Genomic DNA, 23,384 nt, shown 5'->3' on the forward strand with positions numbered 1-23,384 from the left:
GATGCTTGCTTTTGGCTTCCACCTCTCCGACTTTGGCTTCCAAGTCAAAACCGCTGGGTTTAATTGGTTTGGATGATGCTCTTTGTCCCTCCAGTTTTGCTCCACTCTTCCTACACTCTTCCTAGGTAGCTTATTAACTGATAAAAAATCACCACACATTTTCTGTTTTTTTTTTTTTTTTTTTTTTCTTTTTTTTTTCAAGGTAACATTAATAGGAAGAGGGTGACAGACAATAGAAAAACTGGTGCACAATATGTTTTTGTCCCTTAATTTACTTAAAGATTTGGAGATATCTCAGTACCCAGGTACAAGTATGATCTGATATGTATTGTCCACTGCAACGTGTCCACTTCATTCCAACCACAGGGATAACAAAAGAAATTTGCTGTCCATCACCAATAAAACGTTCCACAAATTCTATCAAGATGCTGCATCTTCTGAGAATTACAAATATATCTTATTGTGAGCCACTAAAAAATTCTCTTTTGACAGGCTGATTGCTGAAGTCACAAGCACAAATTCCAGGGCAAGGTTATTTATCTGGTTTCCTTTTGTTGATTATTTATTTATTTATTTTCCCCAAAGCTCAGCTTGATTCTCAAAAGGGTATGTAAGCCATAGCTAAAATGTCTTTGAGTTAGGTAGTGGAGACTGTGGCTCCAGTAGCTGTTCAGGGATTTTGCAGCTGTTCTCCAGTAGAGATGTGCAATAACCATCCACAGCAGCGTTCATGTATTTTCTTTCATAGTGGATGTTAATTTATGACCTTGCTTAGAACTCTAACGCTCAGCTGGTTTGCACTGCACCTTTTTTTGTTACACATAGACAGCATTTCCTGAACGGGGATGGCAACTGGATATGGGATTGCCTCAAATCCCCAGTGAGGTCTGCTGCTCAGAAATTCCTCCCTATCCCCAGCTAGGTCTTTTGTCACAGAATATTATTAGTTCCCTCTAAAAGACTGGGAGAGTAACCTAAGATATAAAGAGAAAAAAAAAAAAAACTCAAATGCGAGGGAGAAAATAGAAAAGGCAATGGGAGGTTTATTTCTGGTGAGAAGGTGCAGACTGGGCTATGCCAAAGGCATCATCTTGTCCCTGCTTCCTTGGCCCACGAGCACTGCCAAAGACCTCTTTGACACTGGCCCCTTTCCCCCAGAATTATTCTTTTGCTTTCCTGTAAAAGAAGTCTTCAAGTAGTCCCACATGAAATGGGTTATTAGGGCTGCAAGAACCGTTTTATTTGATCTGCTTTTTCAAACCTTTACTGGTTTCCTGAAACTCCCAGCAGACCAGAAACTAAAGTCATTTCAGCATGGTTTGAGTGTTTGGTTAACTTTTTCTGGTTTCTAAAGGTACTTTCTACACTACTTGGAGGTAAGCACATGCCCAAATACTCCGCTGAATAAATTCCCCCATTCTTCAAACGCGGGGAGCAGACAACCACGATAGCACAGTGTTGCAGAGACATGCCAAAGGACCTGTTCTTGGGCTTCAGTTTAGAGCAGCCTTCCAGAGCTTCATCTCAAAACCCAGACAAATCTCTGGAAGGTGTTCTGACATGTATTGTAGCAATAAATATATAATCACATGGCATTTTATTACACCATCAGAACTCTCTTTGCATGGGATACCAGTGACTCTGGGTGAAGCCAATTCTAATTACAGATAAAAGGTTTGATGCATGAAAAGAAGCTGGTATTTACACCCAATTATCTGAGCAAGGAGAGATAGGGATGTGTTTCCTTTTATCGTTTTCATTAAATTTCTTTTGAAATTAAAAGACTCCTTGACTTTCTGAAGATGCAACAGTCTTTTCAACTTGCCGTCAGTGAGATATAAGTTCAGACACTGGGATTTCTCCCCTCTCCCTCAGCTCCAGCGAGGCATTGCATGGTGCTTGTTCATGCAGTTGCTTGCTTACCATCTCTTCACTGAAGTTTAATCTCCAGGATTTGCATTTCATGTATTTCAGGTCTGAGGCCAGGCACCTCGTATTTGTAAACCAGCTCTGCCTTCACATCAGCTATAATAAATCACTTTGAATGAATGAAACCTCCGTGCCTTTGGGCCCGGTCACAATGGGTTCAGCAGCCTGTGGGTAGATAGGGAGGGGTTATGCAGGCCTATTGCATGCTAACAGAAGGCATTTGGACCTAAAAATGCTATTTTTGACTCCGGAAGACCCTCTGTATTTGTCCAGAATGAGAGAACATAGTGAGGGGACAGGAACCATCCCGGTGGACATGTTATCCCAAAAAGACCGGCTCTCTTGGATGGGGGAAAGCAGGACCTTAACAGCTCCACGTGCTGCTTGCAGTCCAGAAGACCTGGTCTTGGTCGCTCTTCTTCCTCCCTTCTGAGCACTCTGAGCCCAGCCTCTTGCCTTGATCTCAGAATAGGTCTTTCTTCTTTTCTTCACTTCTCCAACTGCAAATTGGGGATGCTGTGCGTAAAGCTCTCTGAAATCCTCTGCAGGGAGGTGCCACAGAAGTGGAAAGTATTAGCTATCAGTATCCTTGTTAATATTCTGCTCGACTCTGAGTGAAGTCACATAATCCTGTGTTTGGGTCATCACTGTTTGTTGCTATGGCAATGTGTGTTATCAGATAGTACAAATTCAGTGTCTGAGGATATCTGAGGAGGGGGAAAATCCTTTGTTTGAATAGACATTTGTGTAGGTGGCAGAAAACTTTGCCAGAAAGAGGAGAATTCACCTTTTTGTCTTGTGTTCTCTGAAATTTGCTGGAATGAGTCAATACGAGCTCCCTCGCTAACCCCCCAAAAGCCGGTATCTCTTACATGATGCACTATTCCGAAATGACTGCACATGCTGGGTGAATTTCCTGCAGTCATATGTGAGTGCATCTGGTAGGATCATTAACACTGGAGCAGAAGACAAATGCAAAGTATGTGCTTGACCATATGGGTGAACGTGAGCTGCTTAAGAGTGTGCACCGTAATGGAGATGGAAAGTCTTACGAGAGAAGATAAGTATCCCCGCATCTCTTTGGTAAGGGATTAAGGCAGTTGGTCTTGCGGGAGTATTCATAGAGCCTAAGGCCAAAACGGGCAGTTAGGTCACCTAGGCTGACCTCCTGCCTGTTACAGGTCACGGTATTTCATCCAGTGACCCCAGAGCTGAGCTCTGCAACTTGCGTTGAGGCTTCAGCAAAGCTTCCAGCCAGACCAAAGAGGCAAATGCTGCCAGCTCCCATCCCACTTTGTTCCAGTTTGTAAGCACTCTCACTGGCAAGGTGCAACTGGTAAGGGTGGGTGAGGGTCAAACCAAGCTTGCTGCAGTGGGCTCAAGCCACCAGAATGCTGCCGGCATTGCACTGCCCTGCACCTCGGTCCCTTGAGTCCAAGCTCTGAGAGCTTGAGTCCAATCTCTTTGGGTAGCTCACTGTTCGTTTCTGCTGTTCTCTATTGCACCTTTACAAAATCTGTCAATATTTTTTAAATCTGTAAGTCTCCAGCACATGTAGGTATTCACTGCTGGTCCCATGCATTGGCTCTTCAGATACAGATGGTCCCTCCTGCTATATATTCAGGATCACTCTGATTTCTAGACCTTGCAAATTCCCTGAACAAAGGCTGCAGAAAGAGAAAACATGGTTTGGGTTTTGATAGTGTCTCTATTTGAAGTATTTCATGGCCACGCTCTTATCTCATGCTTAGAGATGAAACACAAGACACACCTTTATTTCCCTTTGGATCTCTGTATTGAGTGCATTCCTCTTCCTTTACCAGATTCTCAGTAAGATTTTAATTCCCTGCTTCACGGAACGCTGATTTCAGACTGAAAGCAGGGAGAAATGTTCCTAAAACCAAGCTGGACAGCTTGAGTTTTCATAATTGTGTCTTTATTTTCAGCTGCTCAGGTAGGCTGTAAAAGCTTGGTAATTCTTGGGGGGAAGCAGCCACGGGCAGGCAGGGCTGATAAGAACTGTTGCCTGAACATCATGCATATACTATTTTTAGCAGGCAAACACCTGCACCCAGCACTAACAGAAGGCTCTGGCAGTGAGAAATGGCCAACTCATGAAAATATGTATGTGTCTTTGTATGTAAGTATATATGTGTGCATGTGTATTTATATATTTATATATATATATATACATGCATGTGTATATATACATATATATTTGCCAAGATTTTGTTCTGTGACAAATATTTCATCCTGGAATGGAAAGTTCTAGTGAAATTCTTTACCTATAGAAAGGAATACATGTTGTAGGGTAATTGTGTGTCGTGCTCTAGAAATTTCCTGTCTGCTAAGAAAAAAGATACAGATCTATTCTTTCTTTCTTTCTTTCTTGCTTACTTTCTTGCTTTCTCTCTTTCTCTCTTTCTCTGTCTCTCTCTTTCTCTCTCTCTTTCTCTCTCTCTCTCTCTCTCTCTCTCTCTCTCTCTCTCTCTTTATTTTGTAATAGTTTCAGGTCTACAACTCAGACAATAAAGATCATGCTGGGAATCTGAACAGAGAGTTACTATTCCTGAATCTCTTTTACCATGGTGATTTTGCCATCAGAACTGAAACCACCAATTATGGGTCTGAATCATGAAATAAAACAGGATCTACTTTGCTTTTCCATCCAAATCAACAGAACCTGCAAAGCTCTTGGTACTCATAATTGCTATTAACATACTCCAAGTCACATCTAAAAATCAAGCAGATACCCAGAAATGCCTAAGTTGTAGCTCATCGGGAGCAGAAATGATGAATTAAGACCTCATTCGCAGGAAGCCACTTTTGGACACTTTCCATGACCAACTCCAAACTACCCCAGTGCAAAGGTGTGTCTCCATATCACTGGGAGTCTGCCCTCACAGACTGCCAGTATTCAGAGCAGATATTACAGACGCTCTTAGGAAAAATCAGTATCTGTTCTATATGCTGGGGTAATGCAGGTGCTACATGTTATCTCACGTGACAAACTGTTCTTTGCAGACCTCAGCTTTTCTCTTTGCACAGGCCACAGTTCTGATGGTGCAGGATGGTTTAGCAAGTGTTAGACAGACATAATTGTCAGGGCTGTTGAAGGTAAAAACCCCAGACAGGCATAAAATAACACACAACAGACTGCCACATAATTTTAAAAGTATGTAATACATACAAATTCTGTATGTGATAGCCACAATATACACCACTCCCTAGTAAAACTCTACCTAATTAAAAAAAAAAAAAAAAAAGTTACAATTCTGTAGCTTTATTTCATGCAGTTTCCCTGTTCAGGATTTGTGAGTGTTCATATTGTCCTTTTTTCCCTCTAGATCAACTTTTGATCATTTTGGCCATAGGCAATGAACAGTTGGCAGAACAGGAGGGCTCTCAGTTACCCTAAACTCAGAAAAAACTTTGTGAATACTTGTGTCCACACTAAGAAGAGAGAAACCTCCTTAGCTTGCAGGGGAAAACTGCAAAATGACCCGAACCACAGCTGACACAAAGACTGTCTACAGGAGATGTTCAAATGACCCAGCCACATCCACATCTCATGATTTATTAGGCACAGGAGTCTTCTGTCACAAGACATGAAGCCCTGGGCAGCTCGGCTCTGCCTCTCTGCTTGTTTTCAAACCTCTGGGCACACATCAGATGCCAACACGAGAAACTCAGCCCGCAGCCCTCAATTTATGAACCACATCAACAAGGCTGGATTCTTCTCTTACACATTTCTTCACTGAAGTCTCTTCACTTTGAGCCAAATGCAAAGCCTCTGCAGATCTGTCCTGATGCTACCAAGCCTTAGCATCAGCCATCTCCTACTGGGCATCAGATTCTTTTTGCAGGGCTCTTGGTGTCAATGAGTGCCAAGGACAAACCAGAGTAAACCAAGGGGATGCCACATGCTGGAGATCAAAGCCCCTGGATGCTGCCAGCTCCCCTGCGGGCTGTTCCTAAATGCTGCTCTGCCGTTGGGTAAGGAGTTTATTCAATCTCCTGTTGATTAGGACATCTCTAGGGTACATTCAAAGAGATATAGGCATTAGGACCCAACAACAGACACAATTTTCAGCCCAGGGCTGGGCAGGAAGCACTGGGGTCTAGTTTGGCAGAACTGACTAGTAAAACCCATAACCAGCAAGCACCACTCCGACCCCTTTGGGGAGCCTTACTGTCTGACTGCAATACATCAGACCTCTCCTCCTGCCCTAGAAATCCTGCCCTGGCCTTGCTTCATGGCTACGTGCTGTTGCCCTGGGGACCACGTACCCCAGTGCTTTCTGGCATGTCTTCTCCACGCAGCAAGAACATGCCTACAGCACATGCAGGTGACCTGCCCCATGTACTGCTGGAGATTTCTGGCCTGCTGCTGGCTGCGTGACTTCGGTCTGCTCTCTGCTTGTGTACAGACACGTGGGGATTTTCCAGAAAAAAAATAAATAAATGCCCCTCGCCTGCTTTTGTGCTCCCCTTTGTTGGATCTGTATGGTGCCAGGTAAAGCTTAAGGGTTTTAACTGAGCAAAACAAAAATGATGGCGAAATGAAGCCATGGGTATACAAAGTATGACTGATTGCATGTTTCCTGCAGATACCCGAAGGCAAAATTTTGTTTTTCATTCACCTTGGCTGCTCCAGGATGCCTCCCAGCTCACACGCATCTCAGCCTGGGCCTTTGTGGCAGCACTGCACGATGACACTTGGTCCCTGGTGACATCTTCCCTCTCTCCTCCTCCACTTTTCACCCTCTGGTTCCAGTCTCTGCTTCCTGGCTCCTTTTCCACTTGGAAGCACTCCTCCACCTCCCCCGGCCGTGTCTTCCCTGCTCCTTCCACTCCCCCCAGCTCCAAACCTCAGCCCTTTCTCCCACATCCCACAAAACCTGCATCCTCCTCCCTGCTGGGACAAGCCGTGGGGACAAGCTCCTCTCCAGCCCTCTCTGCTGCAGTCGCACCAGCAGCTCGCTCTCTGAGCCTCTTCCTTCCGTGCACTTTTCTTAGGCTGGGCTCCCTTCTCCAGCTCCCCCCCGCCACCTCCGGGGGAAAAAATCAGCGCTCGCCCTGCCTCCAGCCTTGGGACGCCGACTTCCTCCTCCGCGAGCGGCCGCAGCGGCTTCCTCTGACCGCGGCTGTCCCAGACACTCTGGCTCCGCGGCACACCCTCCACGTGCACAAAAACACTCCACCAGGGCTTTGCTTTCTTCTTCAAAACTCCAGCTCGGCCCCAGCAGCCGTGCTGCTGAGGAAACACCTGTAATGCGTGCCGCACTGCCGGCACGGGCAGCTGGCTGGCTCCACCAGCATCATGACCCGCTGCCTCGCGAGTCCCATCGGGGACCGCAGCACTTGTTCGTGTCCTTATGTGTCCGTGTGTCCCGCTACGGCAGGATACGGTGCCTGTAGGGCCTCCCTGATCTGCAAACTGCATCTGTCATTTGTTGCAATTCTAAGTGGATCTGCACCCAGCTTGGGGGGAGCTTGCACAAGGGACGGGGAGTATCCAGCTGTAGTCAGTGCCCGTGGACACGCTTGGCCAAGGGCAGCAGGGAAGGGCAGGCGGTGCTTTTTCCAAGAGGCACAAGCTCATCTCTCCTGGGGGAGCCTGGTTTGCCCAGCTGTGGTGCTGGGTGCTGTGACTCAGCCCCACGCAGCAGCAGCTTGAGCAACGGAGGGCGAATCCCCCCTGCCAGCTGCTGTTGCTGGAGCTTGCTCGAATGCAAGCTGCTCCGCAATCAAAGCCACCCCGCACAGGGCTGTCCGGGATGGGGACAGCACCCCTCTGTCCCCGTGTGACCCTGCCATTGCCACAAGCATGGGGACTGCTAACCCGAGTGAAGGTTGCACCATCCCCGACGCCTGGCCTGTGCAGCTGCCCACGTGTTTGCTGGCAAATGGGCAGCCGGGCTCCTGCCTTTGATGCTGCCAGCTCTTAGCCAGCTGCATGTTTTCAGGTCGCATGAACTCAGCAGGCTTGGAACAAGCTGCAACTTGGCAGAGGCGTCCAAAGACAATCCAGAAGTTGCAGGAAGTGCTGTCAGCCTGGGTCAGCCCAGGACTAATTCGGTGCTGGTAGGGGCCACGGTGCTGCCAGCATCCAGTCTCCCATAGAGAAAGCTATTTTAATCTGTGGCCTGTGGTCACTTCAGCCACCATGATCCCAGATGCTGGAGTCCGAGTGTCATTGGCTAAGCCCAGTTTTAATGTACTTCATTTTCTGCTGTGATTTCGCATGGAGACGTTCTGTGGATTTCCTCCTTTCTAAGCAGTGGTTGTGTAACCCCTGGCTTGGGAAAAGTGCCATGTTCCCATCCAAAGCAGCTGTGTTGCGGCAGTGGATCTTGGTGATCCATATTACTTAGATATAGTGTTTGTCATCTGTCTGGACACCCTGTGGTCTGGGGGGAACTCTGTGATGATAATGAGTTAAATGCCTTGACCTCGTTTGGGAATTTTACTGGGGAACATGTGCAGAATTTGGCTAGCGCGGGCAGGGATAGTCATCCTGGACCCTACATTCCTGTTTGCTTAAACTGTAGGTGCTCTGACAAACGCTGTCTGGAAAGCCTGAGCCCAGCTGCAAGCTCTCTGTCTCAAGGAAATGCCGGGTCTACCTACAGGCTGGGCGACTGCTTGGGGAAGCAGTGCCAACCGTGCTTCCCATGCAGCGTCACGGCAAGGAAAGTCTGACGCCTTCCCAGAAGAGTGGAAAGTGGAGTGAAGTGCAATCAGGAAAGCAATCTTGCATTTGTTACAAGAATGGCTTGTGCCAGGACAGCAAAAGGTTTCGAAGACAGTGTGTTGTGTAAAGGAGGACCATGAGGCTGCAGCTGGAAAAGGAGCTTTGTGGAGGGAGGATCGGGAGGAGAGGATCAGGGGAGAGGATCAGGATGCTTTTTGCTTCTCAGGCAGCAGGTTGAGAAGTGACTTAATAGCTGCAGGTGGGTGATTCCACCTGGAACAGGTCTGCATGGTGTGGTGGGTGCTCTTCCCTCTGAATCCAAGCCCTGTTCCTGGGCACTATGGAGAAGAAGGCCATGTGCAACTGTCCTCAGTGTGGGTGTCGCTCACGTGGCTCTCTCATAAGAAAATTGGAGTAATACAAGTTTGTGGCTCCTATAGGAGACAGCAGGGAATTTATTCTCCCAAAGGTGTATTCTAACGGAATATTTTTATTCACTTACTACTGTCCTCTGAGGTCTTAGGATGCTTCCAGTTCACAACATGACAGCGAAAGTCCTGTGGATTGAAGAAGTCTTGAAAATGCTCTCCTGTCTGGCTGATATCCGCCTGATTGGCCTCGCCCGTGCACCTCGCATGCTCCAGGAGGGTGCACACAGATTGGTTTCTCCAGAGACAGGCAGCAGGAAGTGCGCGCACGCCTGCGGAGGGCTGGGTGATTCAGCTGGGAGTTCCCAGAAGCAGCCCGTGAAAGGATGCAGCACTTACTGGAAATGCTCAGGTGTCATTTCCCCAGGACGGAGCTTCCGCGTGGGCAGCCAAGCTGGCAGGTTGCTCTCCGGAGCACTCACCGAAGCAGGGTGCAGAGGCAGAGGGTTGTGTTTCAGCAGCTCTGCCTCCTGGACTCGGTCTGAGCAGCCTGTCCCTTGGTGGTGTGTGTCCCTTGGGATGCGAGCAGGGGTGTTTGCCAGCAGCTAGAGGCTAAGGGGGAACGTCTTTGGCAAAGGAAAGGTGAACTGCTTCCTGGGGAAAAGCTAAGAGCTGCCATTCCCTCACTTGGAAGATGAGGACACTGCAGGGAGGCATCACTTCCTCTGAAAGGCCTGGTGGGAATGTGTGTTTACAGACATACAAGACAGCAAATCCCCTTCTGAAGCTTTATAGTATGTAATGGCAAGATAAGGCCGTATAAATGAGGAACACAAAAGCATTTATTGTCCAGGGCTCCTAGATTTACTGCCTGATAGCCGATTTTCTTAAAAAGTTATTTATAGCTTTCAAAGGGCATGCACCATTTTCTGTGCATCAAATCTTTCATTAAGAAATTACTTCTCTTCACTTTGAGCACTGTCTGGACACTATTAACAGTTACAAATGAGGATTTTATACACAACTGCTCTGAACTTTGGTATAACACTGGGAAATCCTGGCCAGGGGGCTGTGGGCCATCCTTGAGCAACGAGTTAAGTGGAAGTGCAACAAGAAAAGTGGTGTAACAGTTGTACATGGCAGTGTTGCCACATCCCCTTTGCCTCTTGGCTCTCACTTACTGAGGGTCAAAGTGATTACAAGGCTTCAAAGCCCCAAACTGTGTTTTCCTCAGCTCAGAGAGCATGGACATGGACTCTCTGCCTTCCTCTGCCTCAGTGGGTTGCAGGTTGACTGCTGGTGTCACCAAGGCACCGCTCACCCAAGCCCTCCTCTGCTGCTGACGAACATCGGGCAACAGCAGGATTGATCCATCCCGCTCTTTTATCTGAGATCCCACGGTCTTGAGAGGACCAAGATACTCTGCCTAACAAAGTCACTGGACCCAACACCTGGGTGAAATCTGTGCGTGGCTGCCAGGCCAGGTAAGACAACCTAATGGCTCCTCCTGACTGCCAGCAGCATCGCGCATTGGGTGCGAGCTGTGTGTGCCTGCTGCCCCACGGGGCTGCCACCATTTGGGTGCGTGCCTTTGGAGCACCAACAGCACCAGCCAAGTGCTGTCAGGATTTCTTTTCGGGGAGCAGATCCATTTCACCTGAATGATGGGTGACCGCTGGGAGTCTAATCTGAGCCCTCCGGGAGAGAGGGGAAAGACGGTATGCAGATATGGATATCTGCAGGAGGGCCTTCAAAAGCAGGGGGACAGGGTGGGACAAACACGTGCACGGGGATGCCAGGCTTTGAGATCCCACCTCGGATTTCCTCTCGGCTCCCTGGGTGAGCATGACCAGGTTTCAGCACCGTTCTCAGATGGCTCAAGCAATCACGTATCCGCGGGCTGGGTTCTCTCTGCACCTCCAACTCCCACCAGTGTCCACGTGGGTTTTTATACGTTTTCCTATTGCTGCTTCTCCCTTCTGCCTCTTTTCTCCCACTGCAGCTGTGGATTTGACTCCTGCTGGTTTTGGTGGGGCTGCTTTTGGAAGGGAAGCAGCCCCCCGTGGGCAGCGCTGGGTGTTCAGCAGCTCCTGCCTCAGACGTGAGCGTGACTGCTGATTTCTATCAGTTGCAGAGCACCACTCACAAGGGAAACTTCTCACGTGTTCTCCTTGGCTCCTCTTTATTCCCAGTCACAGCAATTACGCTGCTGCTTTTTGGCCTTCGTTTGTCCTAAGCTGTTGTGTCTCAAGTGAGTTCTTATTAGCACTTCCTTCTCTGAAAAGGAGTGACTGCAAAATAAGCCAAGGGTCATTTCCCTTCCCTGGGGACCAGGAGACGTCCTGGCTTTTAAATCAGGCTCCATAAATTTTAAGCCTTAGCACCTCATGTGCTTTGCCTAGAGTGGGGTGGAGGTCCCTGCAGAGAGCGTGAGGAAAAGAAACTCTGATACAACAGTGCATTGCTTCGGCAAATATTTTTAAGATATCTGAGAAAAACCACAGCACAGAACAGGGGAAAACCAGTGATCATTAACAGATACCCACTGTGGGTAATCAGAAGAAGAAGTGGAAGGAGGAAGTGACCATTTTCTATTTCTTGCCTCATCTTTCATTGCAAATCATCCTGCAGGGTGGGCATCAGCAGGTGGAGTTGCTAAACATCAACTGGCAAAAAAGCTGCCAGTAATCAAAATGCTGTTTTTGGAAACAAGCAAGAATAGGTTATGCTACAAGTGATGAAGGTACGTTTTTAGATTGAAAATACTCCTAATGCCTGCAGTGCTCACTGTAAGCCTGGGGACAAGGATTTAGGCTAATGTCAGAAGTTTCAAACTTCTCCAGTCCACAGGAACCCCAAATTTCCCAGCATAAAACCTGCCTTCTCAGCACTTTCCATGGGTTTCTTTAATCCATGCTGATTCTTTTTGCAAAGGATTCTAATGGGAAAAGCCACTAGTGATCAAGGTGACCCCTAACAAGTGATGTTGGGTGTACGTGTCAGTGGGGTGACATGGCAGGGAGGTCAGGAGCTGTGCTGGCCGGCTGATTTCAGCGGTCAGCATGATATTTGTACCTCAAGGTGTTCTGGTTCTTCAGTGGAGTAACCCCCTAATCACTGTGTTCAGCTCCTAAGGGCAGAAACAAGGGTGAAGTCAAGAAGTTCCTCTCTGCCCCTTCCCTTTCAGGAGGGGTCAGTACTGGTGGCTGGAGGGATGCTGCCCCAGGGCGAGACCCTCACTGAGGCAGCACTCCTGGCCTAGGTCAGCACTGGAGTTTAACCCAGTTTCTGGGTTGAACCCAAAAGGTTCCCCATGACCCCTCACTACCAAGTCCCATGGATGTTAGCAGAAGCTTTTCTCTTCTCCAGCAAGCCAGTTCCTTCTCTTGGGCCTCTGTTTTCATCTCCTTTCAACAGTGAAACAACAGCATTGTTATAGTGGCACACTTGGGGCTCCCGAAATAAGTCCAACTTTCCAAAATCCATGAGCTGCTTACTGAGATTTCCACACAGTCCAGACCTGCAAAGCAACTCACCCCCCTCAGAGAAGAAGCTCACAGGTGGGAGATGAGCGTTTCCTGAGGGCTCTTTCACTCCATCGCAGAACGGACCTCCTGCAGAACCGTGGCAGGACAGCGGCCTGGTGGTTTCACCCCCAGGTTGAGGTGAGTCCACCAGCACCGCACCAACCGGTCCGACCCACAAGGTGGGTGTGTGGGATGGTCCTAGCAGAGGAGCCACACCTGAACACAAGCTGCGGGTGGCATTCAAGCCCACTTCTGCCTGAAAATCTGAGTGTTGCTCGGGGTATGGAGCAACCTACGTATGGAGAAAACCTGCTGCTGTCTTCTCTGGCAACCGATGGGGCTATGGGTGAGGGTGTGCCACAGAAAGAGGGAGAAGGCAGGGAATCAGAAGAATATTATTTCTTGATTTCTGTGCTGCAATTAAGAAAGGGTTGTGTTTTTCGTTTTCACGTGCCTCAACTCCCACCAGCTGCATGCTCCCACCCACAGCATGTGTGCCGTGTTTTTGTTACGGCTGTAGCCTCAGGTAGCATGGAATTGGGGCCAAGCATACATTAGTAAAATTAGAAGAAATATCATCTGACGGGTCTGGACGGTGCTGTGGGCAGAGCATATTTGGCAAGACTCTGCTTCCTTCGCAATCCAGCCCAGAGACAGTCCTTGATCCTATCTGAACACGGACTGAACTTGCAAAACGAGTCCCAGCTTGCGAGCTGTGAGTCAGGGATGTCTTAAACACTGCCTCAGCATCCAACACCAACACGCTCTTTTTATCTTGTTCATCCTGCTTAAATAAATGCAGCAAGCCCTCATGTTAATAGAGCAGCCTTGAAGGCATAAGTCTGTTTTTTTCACAGCCTCCAGCATTTGTCCCTCTGCATTTGGCATTTTTTGACCCAATAAAATGCTTTCTTCTGCTCTCTGGGCCCAGCTAACGGGGCTGCTCAGAGGTACTGGTTTGAAACCTACCTCTACTCCATATGGCCATGTGCATGTTCCTCACTGGTGAGCCATGAGGATACACTGACACCAATGGGTTTCTCTATGCAGCAGACTTTGAAGGATGCGAGTCTGTACTCAAAAGCGAGTATACTTTCCAACCTCTTGCGAGTGCCATCCTATAACGGAGAGCCTCCTTTGCAATTCAGGAGATTTCATAAATTGCCTATCAAGATGGGCAGGAGTCTGTGGAATACCCTGCGGTGCCCCTGGATGGTATTTGAGAAAAACTAATTGGAAATTTTGCATTTGGGAACCATTTGCTGAAAAACATCAGATGAGAGGAAGATAAGACTTACCCTGATCTCTTCCAGAAAATCCCACCTGGTAATGCTATTGCAATGGCTTGAGCTGTCTTTGTCCAAGTTCCTGGAGCTCAGTGAGGAACTGCATATATAAATGCACTAAGGAATAACGACTGCAAAGCTGCATTTACCTCTTTACTAGAAGATGGAAAGAGAAAACTTTATTTACCTGGGAAGCAGGGGAATTTAAGGCAGAGGTTTGTAGTGACAGAGATCAGAAAGCATGGATTTATTTATTTTTTATTCAAATACAGAGCAATGCAGAGACAAAATGCTGATTTAAAAAAAAAAAAAAAAACAAAAAAACATATAAAAGGAATGTGACTGATGCTTTCATAATCTTGATTTATATTGCTTCAAAAATGAGCACAAGACAAGAGAATACATGAGTCCTGGAGAGTAATAAACAAACTGCAGTCCTGTGTTGGGAGAGAGACAGCCATGCTCCCATGTACTACAGATGTACCAAGCATCATACTCTCATGTACCAAGAAAGACACTTCCAAATCTGAATTTCTAAGAAAGGAAGAGAAGGGTCAGACTGGAAATGAAAATACAGGCAGCCTGAAACTGGCGTTTATCTTAGATGTATTTTACTCCTCTTTCACAAGACAGTGCAATGCAGACTTCATGCGCCTTTTCTCACCTTCCCTTTGTTTTGCAGTATCACTCATTGCTCTTTACATGTCAGTACTGCCCACTATCAGCACAATGCACATTCCTTTAACAAACAACACCATTCCCCCTCTCATGGGCTTAGGATGAATTATTTCAGTGATATCATTCAAGGGCCTTAAATATATTGGCTTTAGAGCTATTTTTACTTGCAAGTGCTAGCGCCAGATCTTTGATGTTTCATTTGGGTTCAGGGCAAAGTACAGAACACATCAAAATAAGCAAGAGGTGGTGGTTTTGTTCTAAGTGTTACCAGAAGCCAGGGTGCAACCCAGAAGAGGAAGGGAAGGGGATTGCCAAAGATTTCCGTTGGATACTTATTCTCTCCAGGGTTTGTAAAACTGTCCTGTAACACTCTTAATCCCTCCTCCAGCAAGGGAGTAGGATATCACTGAAATCTTCACATTCTCCTGCAAGCAGAGGCTTTAATGCAGCCCTTTGTTAATTGTCTCTGTATTTATTTGATTTTTCAGGAGAAAAAAAAAAGTGGTCAGTTTTATGGAGCCTGAAGGCTTGGGGAAGTTATCCAACGTCCCCTTGTGCTCTGCCTCTCATCCAGCATTTCAACAGGCATGGACTAGTCCACATCCAGGCATCACCTTGCAAGATGTGCCAAGGGAGCTGAGTGCTGGAGACCATGGCACAACAATTTGCCAAAGTCAGGGTAAAGGGAAGGTAACAACTGGACTTAGAGTTGATGCTTGCATGGCACTGCAAGCAGCCTCTCAAGAGGCCTGAAGACTATCCAAGATGCCTGCTGCTCGAGGGTGCCCTTGCCAATGTCATGCAAAAGGCCTGGGGGTTCCCCCCATATTTGCTGGGATGTCTGTGGCTTGTACAGACAATGATTTCCATCCAGCACAAACTGAAATCATCCTGGGAGCATGCCCTGGTAGATGTGCTGCCTACTTTCTGTTTCAGCTAAGGAATTTTACTTACATTTTATTGCATCTTTCAGCATGTGGGGAGACACATCAATATCTGGAGTTATTTCAAGGAGAATACATATTAGAAGTAGCCCACTATAAACCTATTATGTCTAACATGCAGATGTAGAAAGCAGAAGAAATTTTATAAATATATATGTATATATAAATATATATATAAAGAGAAAAATGAGAAGAAAATCCTATAGATGTCTTTTTAAAGGAAGAATATTCTGAAAAGACTATAGAGGAAAAAGAAGAAAAGGTTGGACAATGAAAACAATTCAGAAACGTGTAGGCAAGGGAAATACACAGTTAAGCAAGATGGTGATGATGCTAAATTGGGAGGAGTTTTGAATGTTATTGAACAGAAAAATTACCCTGTGGCACCTACAGAGATTAGCAATGTGGGCAGGAAATAACATAATAAAACTGGAATAATATAGGCTACCGGCACTCAGGAAAAAACAACCCTGAAGGACACTCAGAAACAGCCATGTAAGGAAAGGCTCAGAGGTTATATAGGCAGATAGCTTACATGCAACTTCTGGCAGCCAGCTTGCATTGCAAAAGGCCCGTGCCATTCTCAGTGGGCATCGCACTAACCAACCTGGCTTAGATACAGCTGGAAGGTTGCTGCTAATTTCTTGGCATCCCATTACTAAACACTGTAAAATCAGAGGCCTCAAAGAAGGGTAGCGACATGATCAGATCACTTGGTGTGGGTTTGATTTATGAAGATTAAGTGATGCTTAGATATGAGCTGGAGAAGAGATAAGAAAATAGCAGACATGAGTCTACAAGTACCTGAAGGATGTAGGCAGGGTCAGATAAATATACTTAGAGAGAGAGAAAATAAGGTGTGATATGAAGAAGGCAGAATTTGCTACCAGTATTAAGAGTAGACAAGACTTAAATGTACTGTCTTAAAGAAAATTGTCTTTCATGGGACCTATCAAGTAGCAGAAAATGTTCTGCAGATACGGCTTTGCTTGTGTAGGGTGATAGATAGGAGCTGCAGTTCAGACTTCTAAGAGTCAATGCTTCTTCATGAAATGTGAGTTTTAGAAGTGATTTCATTTCTGCCATTAATACAGTGAGCATGAATTGGCTGACAAATTTATCACCTATTTCAGATCTCTGAATTTCCTCTGCAAAGAGTGTGTGTAAAAAACGATCAGATGAAAGCCAAGAGACTAAGAACTAAAAGTTACCAAAATCATTAAAGAAACAGCAAAGAAATATGAAGAGAGGAATGTATTCAAATCAGCACAGAGGGACAGATGGTACATACCCAAGGGTATTAAAGGAATTAGCTGAAAAACTCTTAGGCCCATTATCCATTATATTAACTGCTCCTGAAGAACTGAGGAAGCCCCTGATGACTGACAGAGGGAAAACTTTATGCTTCTCTTCCAAAATGGGAATTACAGATCAATTAACTTTATATCATTTTCAGGTGAAACTTGGTCTCTAATAATCAGAAATTATTATTAGATGCTCTGCAAGAAGAACAAAACAGAAATGTACCACACACAAAGACAGATCATATTAAGAAAAGCAGTTGCATCCAAGTGGAAGACTCTACAGCTGGATTATACAATGTTGATGGGAGGAGGAAAACCACAGGGTGTGTGTGCTGGGTGAGGGGAGTGAAGAATAAGCAGCTACTTCTCCATCATGTGGGCTAGAATATAAGCCATAGTGGGCCATGCTGGTGGGAGGAGAGGGGGGATGCAGTCCCTTGAGTCACTCAGTAAATTTGCCTTTAAGGGTTTCATTCACTGACAAGACAACTGGTTGTACAAGCAGCTCTCCTGCAAAGAGCTCTTGATTTCAATAAGTTATTTTATTCAGTTTCTTCAGACGTATTATTCCTGATCCATCCCTAAAGGATACCATGCAGACACGGTTGACTTTAACAGTGGTTGGACTGGACCCAAAACTGAACAAGAAAGATGTAGGGTGGATACAGAGAATAACAATGAAAGAGATTAAAATCTGCCCTTTCAATAGAAAGTTGAGTATGCTTGTAAATATTGCCACGTTCACTTGGGCTCCTTGGGAACTCCTGCTGAGTTGGACGTTATATTCATCTGCAGTAGCACTGAGGAAGGGGTAGAAAAATATGTCAATCAAATTTAAAGATAACACCCAGCTGGAGTGAGAATTGCAAATCATTTAGAAGCACCATCCTAAAGGGATTTCAATAAATGAAGAAAGGAACATAGTGGGAATAACAAGAAATTAAACAAACATGAGAGCAGAAACATCCACGGGATAACAACTCTCACTGAAGAGAGGTGAAAACAGTAAGCCAGAGGCTATGGAGAGCAGTAATTCATTCAGAAAAGGCCCCTGGATGAAAATGTTCATGGAAATCTACAACTGACAATTCATTAAAAAAAAAAATGGATCCATCCACTTTTGAAGTGCTAATAGAATACCACTTAGGGCAGGGCCTGCTGAAAAGAGTACAGGCAAACAGGTAATGTTATAGATTAACTGGTATAGACGAGGGTGGAAGGGATGACCTATTTACTATGAAGATCAAAGGAAATAAACACACACATAGCCTAGAAAAAAAGGGAGGCAGCAAGGTATAGTCTGATATAGAGACAAACCTTCCCATGAAAGAATGCTGCTGAGTGGGAGGGAGAACCAGGGCTCATCAGTTAGCAATGGTGGGGCTACACACACACAGGGCCACACTCAAACAAGGAAAGAGAGCAATGATCTGAAGACTTGACAAGACATCTAGTAGAACTGGCTCTAAAGAGACACTGCTGTCCAGAAGAATAGTCTTTAAAGCCTCCCTATAAACAAATGGCTTTGGTTTTGGGATTGGTTCTTCACCTTCACGAAGTGGTCCACTGGCTGACTCCAAATTCAGAGCATACTTACACAACTAATTTTCAACAATGTACCAGTAGAGATGAAAATGAAAGGAAAATCAACATACAAGGAAAGGGTGTCACTGTGAGTAGAAGTAAAGTAGCTGCAGAAAAAGGTGGGACATCCCAGTGGCTTGGCATTAGACCAGTCCACGTGTGTGCAACCAGAGATGGGGCAACTCAAATCTGTGGTAGACGAAGAAAAGGATACAAATTATCACATGCAGATGCCCAATCCTCAGCACAAAGACTGTAAATATCCATTGCAGCAGTTTTACTTATTTCCCTTTCTTGGGGACTAATTCACATGGGGCTCACCTCCTTCTAGATATCCCTGTGGTAGTACCTTGCTTCTCCAATGTGGGAACTGGAAAAAAAGCTACCCTCCATTTCCATACCTCAAGGACTGAAGTCTTGTTTGATCACAACTTCATTGAGATTCTCACCACAGACAGATTAACCTTATTCTTGAATCCTAGCCTTATCTGTCATCTCTTGTTGTCTCTCCTTCCTTTGTGGATAACACTCTACCTGGGAAAAGATGAAGTGCCCTGTTGGGAATCTCAGTGGTCACCTTACAAAACAGCTGCACCATACTTTCTATCACTGCCTCCATTTTTCTGTGTTGACTGCCCACCAGCTTCTGGCTGGGATTCACAGTACAGGGTATGATCCAGCAACCATAAAAAGTACATGGTCCATCTATCCAACCTGCCACATTATTCTTCTCTTTAGCATAAGCCATCTCTCAGTCTTTATCAATGTGGGGCTTTCAGGAGCCTATGGCAGGATGTGTTTGCAGCAGGCTCTCTGCTCTTGAATTTGCACCCAGTAGAGACACACCTCATTCTTATCTGATCTCCATCAGAAGTGGCAGCTCTTCACCTCTCTGCTCAGGCTGCGCAGCTCACAGCAGACTGAGGAATTCCTGGCAATTCTTGGTGGAAAGGCTTTCACTACTTGTAATCTAAGCGATACGAAATCCGCCTACATGTTTGGGACAGTGACAGCACATTATAATCATACAGCATCACTTGAGTGCCTGTAACAGTGGCTGTAGCAACACTAACGGAAGCTCTGAAGGAAGGGAATGAGAAATTCACTCCCACCACTTGACTCATGTGGGTTGCTGCTTAGATACAGGTTGAAGCAGCCGCTGAAGTCATGGGTGTCTGTGGGCTGCCGAGTTTCTAACTTGATGTTTTATGGGGCTGTGTCTATCAAAATATTTGGGATCTGCTCATCTCTGGTTACTGTACTGGTTTCAGAAGCATGTTTTGGCTGCACAGTAGCCACAGAAAGGCACTGTCTTTCTCAAATGCTAGCTGCGAGTTAGTTGTATTTTGAGCATGGTTAACAGGGAGAGGCCATGCAAGTACGACAACTGTGAGTTGTTGAAAATAGCTTTTAAGGGGCATCTCAAGGCTCCAGGATTGCTATTCTGACTGGACAATGTGGTGCTTACATAAGTATTGTTTCAAAGAAACAATCGTGAAGGGAATAAACAGATATGTGAACAATTGTTGGATTTGGGACTAGTAATCAAGGACCAAAAATGAATATTATATTTTCAAAGGAAATGTTATGTTGTCTAATCTTCAAATCACACTCCAGTTCAGTTTTACTAAATGAGAGGAAGTGCAGGCTGGTGGCTGAGGTGGTAGGGCAAGTAGTCTAGGGTCAGTTCCCAGTTCTAGCCCAGAATTCCTGAGCCCAAGTTATTTAAACCTCCTACCCTTATGTTCTCCAGTTCCCTGCCAGTAGATAAGAATAATGTAACCTTTCTCCACTTTTCTATTTTATCTACTAAAAAATGGAGGGAGCTGGAGAACAGACAATATTAAGACATACAGTCTCCAGCACAATTGAATACCTGATCTTGATTGAGGATTCTGCTAAAATATACATTATTGTTATTCATATTAATTTCAGCTTGACATCTGTCCTGTTGTACTCTCTTATGCAGAGCAAGATTACTACAGAAAACTAGTGTTATGTAGCATCGCTAACTAGATATTACATGGGACTGTCTCTATGGTTTATAGAAGCATATATGTATGTCTAGGTGTGGGCAAGGACTGAATGGCTTATCAGGAGACCAAGCCTTGTGATGGAGAGTTTATTGAGGTTGAATGTAAGGTCGAAGATCATTTGTTCATTTTCATAGAATGGCTCCCAGAACTAGCTGTTCATCTAGGCCATGAGTGGGTAACATATATGTAAAACTAATGTAGGTAATTGATCAGATTGTGTACTAATTGCAATGCAAGTCAGTTTTAATTCATAATATATCTGTTCCACATTTTGCAAGCTAGACTAAAAGTGTAAGATATACCATTTTCCAAATCATGGTGAGTCAGTGATAGAGTATTTAAAACTTCCTATTCAGGTGAGCAGTTATCCCTTTGTCATATTTCAAATTTATGATCTTCCTTCTTGCCTTTAATTGTCATCGTTTTCCTGAGGAAATAAAAACAAGACGGTATAAAGCAGTCGTTCTGTTGTACATAATGCATATGATTTGCTGCTTACTATTTTTTTACCTATCTAAGGCTAAGAACACAATGTTCACGTGCCATGGGACTGAGTCAGTGCTGTGATAGTAGTGAGTCTGCTGCCCGGCTGGGTTATTTTGGCTTGTTCTTCAAAGTGTCTGAGGACACCTAGGGCCACAACCAGGCCTTTAGTCATCTCATACAACCTCAGCTTAATCCATATTAGGCACCACAGTCATTGGAAAGACAACTCTGCAGAGCAATTCTTCTTGCAGCCCTGCCTTAGTCATTATAGGAGCGTTGGAAATAGATAGTTTCCAAACAATCAGGGCAATTAACCCTTCTTGTTGGAGAGCCTTTCACAGCAGGACTACCTGCAAAGGAAAAAATCTCTGCAGAGGTGCAAAGGGGTTCACATATACCTGTACCTGCACCTGTCAGGCTCAGCTTATCCATCAACTCTCCTGCTGTTTATACAGTCACAAGGAAATAGCCTGATAGGGACCTAGGTCCTTCCACCCAAAACAATCCTGTAAGGTCCTATATAGCTTTGAAGTCCATAAATAGAAGCCCAAAGTACATGCCTAGGTGTCTGCTGTGCCCACACACTCAGCCTTCGGTGGTGACTGAGTTGTAGACATTTATGAGATTAATTCCCCTCCATCCGCTCACAGAAGCTAATAAGGAAAGACAGTTTAAAACTTCACAATTTCAGTGTATTCTTAGCCATCCAGCATGAATTTATTTTAATAAATGGGATGGAAAGAGAGGTCTCAGTGTCTGCAAACCAGGAGTTCTTGGCAATGCTGATGTGCCTCTTTCAATTTATATCCTATACATGTCACTTTCTGTTCCTGTTAGCAGCCTGACAGGTGACCTGACACAGAGCACAATGAGGACCATGGGTTTTGGATAAGTACTGTGATGAGCTCACTGAGCAGAAATGATGGTATATTTATAAAGCATGAGATTTTCTGTCAAGCTGGAGAAGCTGTGCCAAACTTTGAGCTACCTCAACATTACTTCCATTGACAAAGTATCTTTTAACATTATGCCCCATCTGAATTTTTCATTGAGACTGACTTAATCCTCCTTCATAAACTGCAGCAATAACAATCTCATATTTTATAACAAAAAATACATTTTTTCTTTGCATTTGTAGATTATTCCAGTCTGTACAGTAAGGTTCTCACGGCTGCAGCTTCTTTAAAGAAATAAAAAGACATACGGGAAATAGAGTTGGAAATATTGATTTTTTTTAAGTAGTCAAATGTTGAATCACTACAAAACATGCACTGTGCTCTTAAACCTGCTGCCAAGGAGAGTGAGAAAGCAGACATTTTTCCCATGTTTGTCTGTGTCATCTTCTCATAGTGTCTGTTCTACAAACAGCACTGGATGTGTATTGGATCTCCAACAAACCTGCAGACTGAGCTCTCATGTAAACCAAAGGCAAGACAAAGTCCAGCTGGGCAAAGGTCTCCAGCTTGTACTCCCCAGGCAGATGGGACAGCTAAGAGTGAACCATCTATTCGACAGGCATAATGTCTGTGGCCACTGAATACTAATTTCTCCTTGTTAGCTCTCTGAATGTCTACATTTTCAACAGATTCTTGCGGTCAGCAGTTGAGTTGCAAAACCAAATCCTTCCAGGGGTGAGCATTTCTGTTGGCTCATATAAAGTTTGTTTTCCCTAAGCGCACGTGGCAAAGCACCATTCACTTTCCCCTCATTTGCCCCCAAAGACCTTGACAGTGAGTGTTGAGGCACGCAGAGATTTATGAGATTTAAATTGCAATTACAGCTCATAACATACAGATTCAAATTAATACACCTCTTTCCACTTTATAGTATAATATATTTTGTTTTCAGAATGTCCTAAATGAAGTATCTTCCTGGAGTCTCTGCTGCTCCCATCTGCTACTTTTAAGATGCTGCAGATGAGTTTTTCCAATTGGTTTCAACATCTTATGCTGTGGCCAGCTGATACCAACTGGCATCAGTCCATTACAAATTTGGAAATATGTCAGTCTATACCAGCTGAAATTATAGCAAAGTTCTAGTTTAAAATACAGTTAACATCTTTTGAATGCTTTCCTGAACAATGCTAGTAAAGGTTTATCTCCGTTTCTGTCCTCTTTAAGGCATATGTATAAAAGTTAACAACTTGGGGAAGATGAAAGAGGACAGGTCCTGTCCCTACTCAATCTTTAAGGCAAACACCCTTTGTAAAGTCACGGTAGGAGAGACTGATTTTCTGTAAGACCAGTGGAGTAGAAGAAAATAATTTACCATTTTTAAGAGGCTCTGAAAACAGAGCTAAATTCAAAGCATTGAAACAAATCTTTCTGGCCTCAACAATGCTGCTGTTTAATTTATTCACTGTAAACACATGACTCGACTGATTTAATGCTTCTGCTGTTCTCTGTGATTTTGTTGAATGAGATGACCCTGATTTGCTGCCTGTTCAAAGAAGTTTTGCCTATTAAATGACTTCCAAATGTTCACCTTGGGCTGTGTGAGGACATTACTGATAGGCTCGCATAATTCCTCCCCTTGAAGTGCCAGT

The 23,384-nt window shown here is 45.1% G+C and overlaps 1 protein-coding gene across 1 annotated transcript in view; it reads left to right on the top strand.

Moving 5' to 3' along the window:
- Nucleotides 1–10,095: 10,095 nt before the first annotated feature.
- GPR132 (G protein-coupled receptor 132) overlaps nucleotides 10,096–23,384 on the top strand; it is an 83,030-nt gene continuing 69,741 nt past the window's right edge. Inside the window, exon 1 of the mRNA XM_068682562.1 lies at nucleotides 10,096–10,478. The gene's annotated coding sequence lies outside the window, so the exon portion shown is untranslated. The remainder of the gene's footprint in view (nucleotides 10,479–23,384) is intronic.

This window comes from Anas acuta, chromosome 5, assembly GCF_963932015.1.
Source record: "Anas acuta chromosome 5, bAnaAcu1.1, whole genome shotgun sequence".
Lineage (NCBI taxonomy): Eukaryota > Metazoa > Chordata > Aves > Anseriformes > Anatidae > Anas > Anas acuta.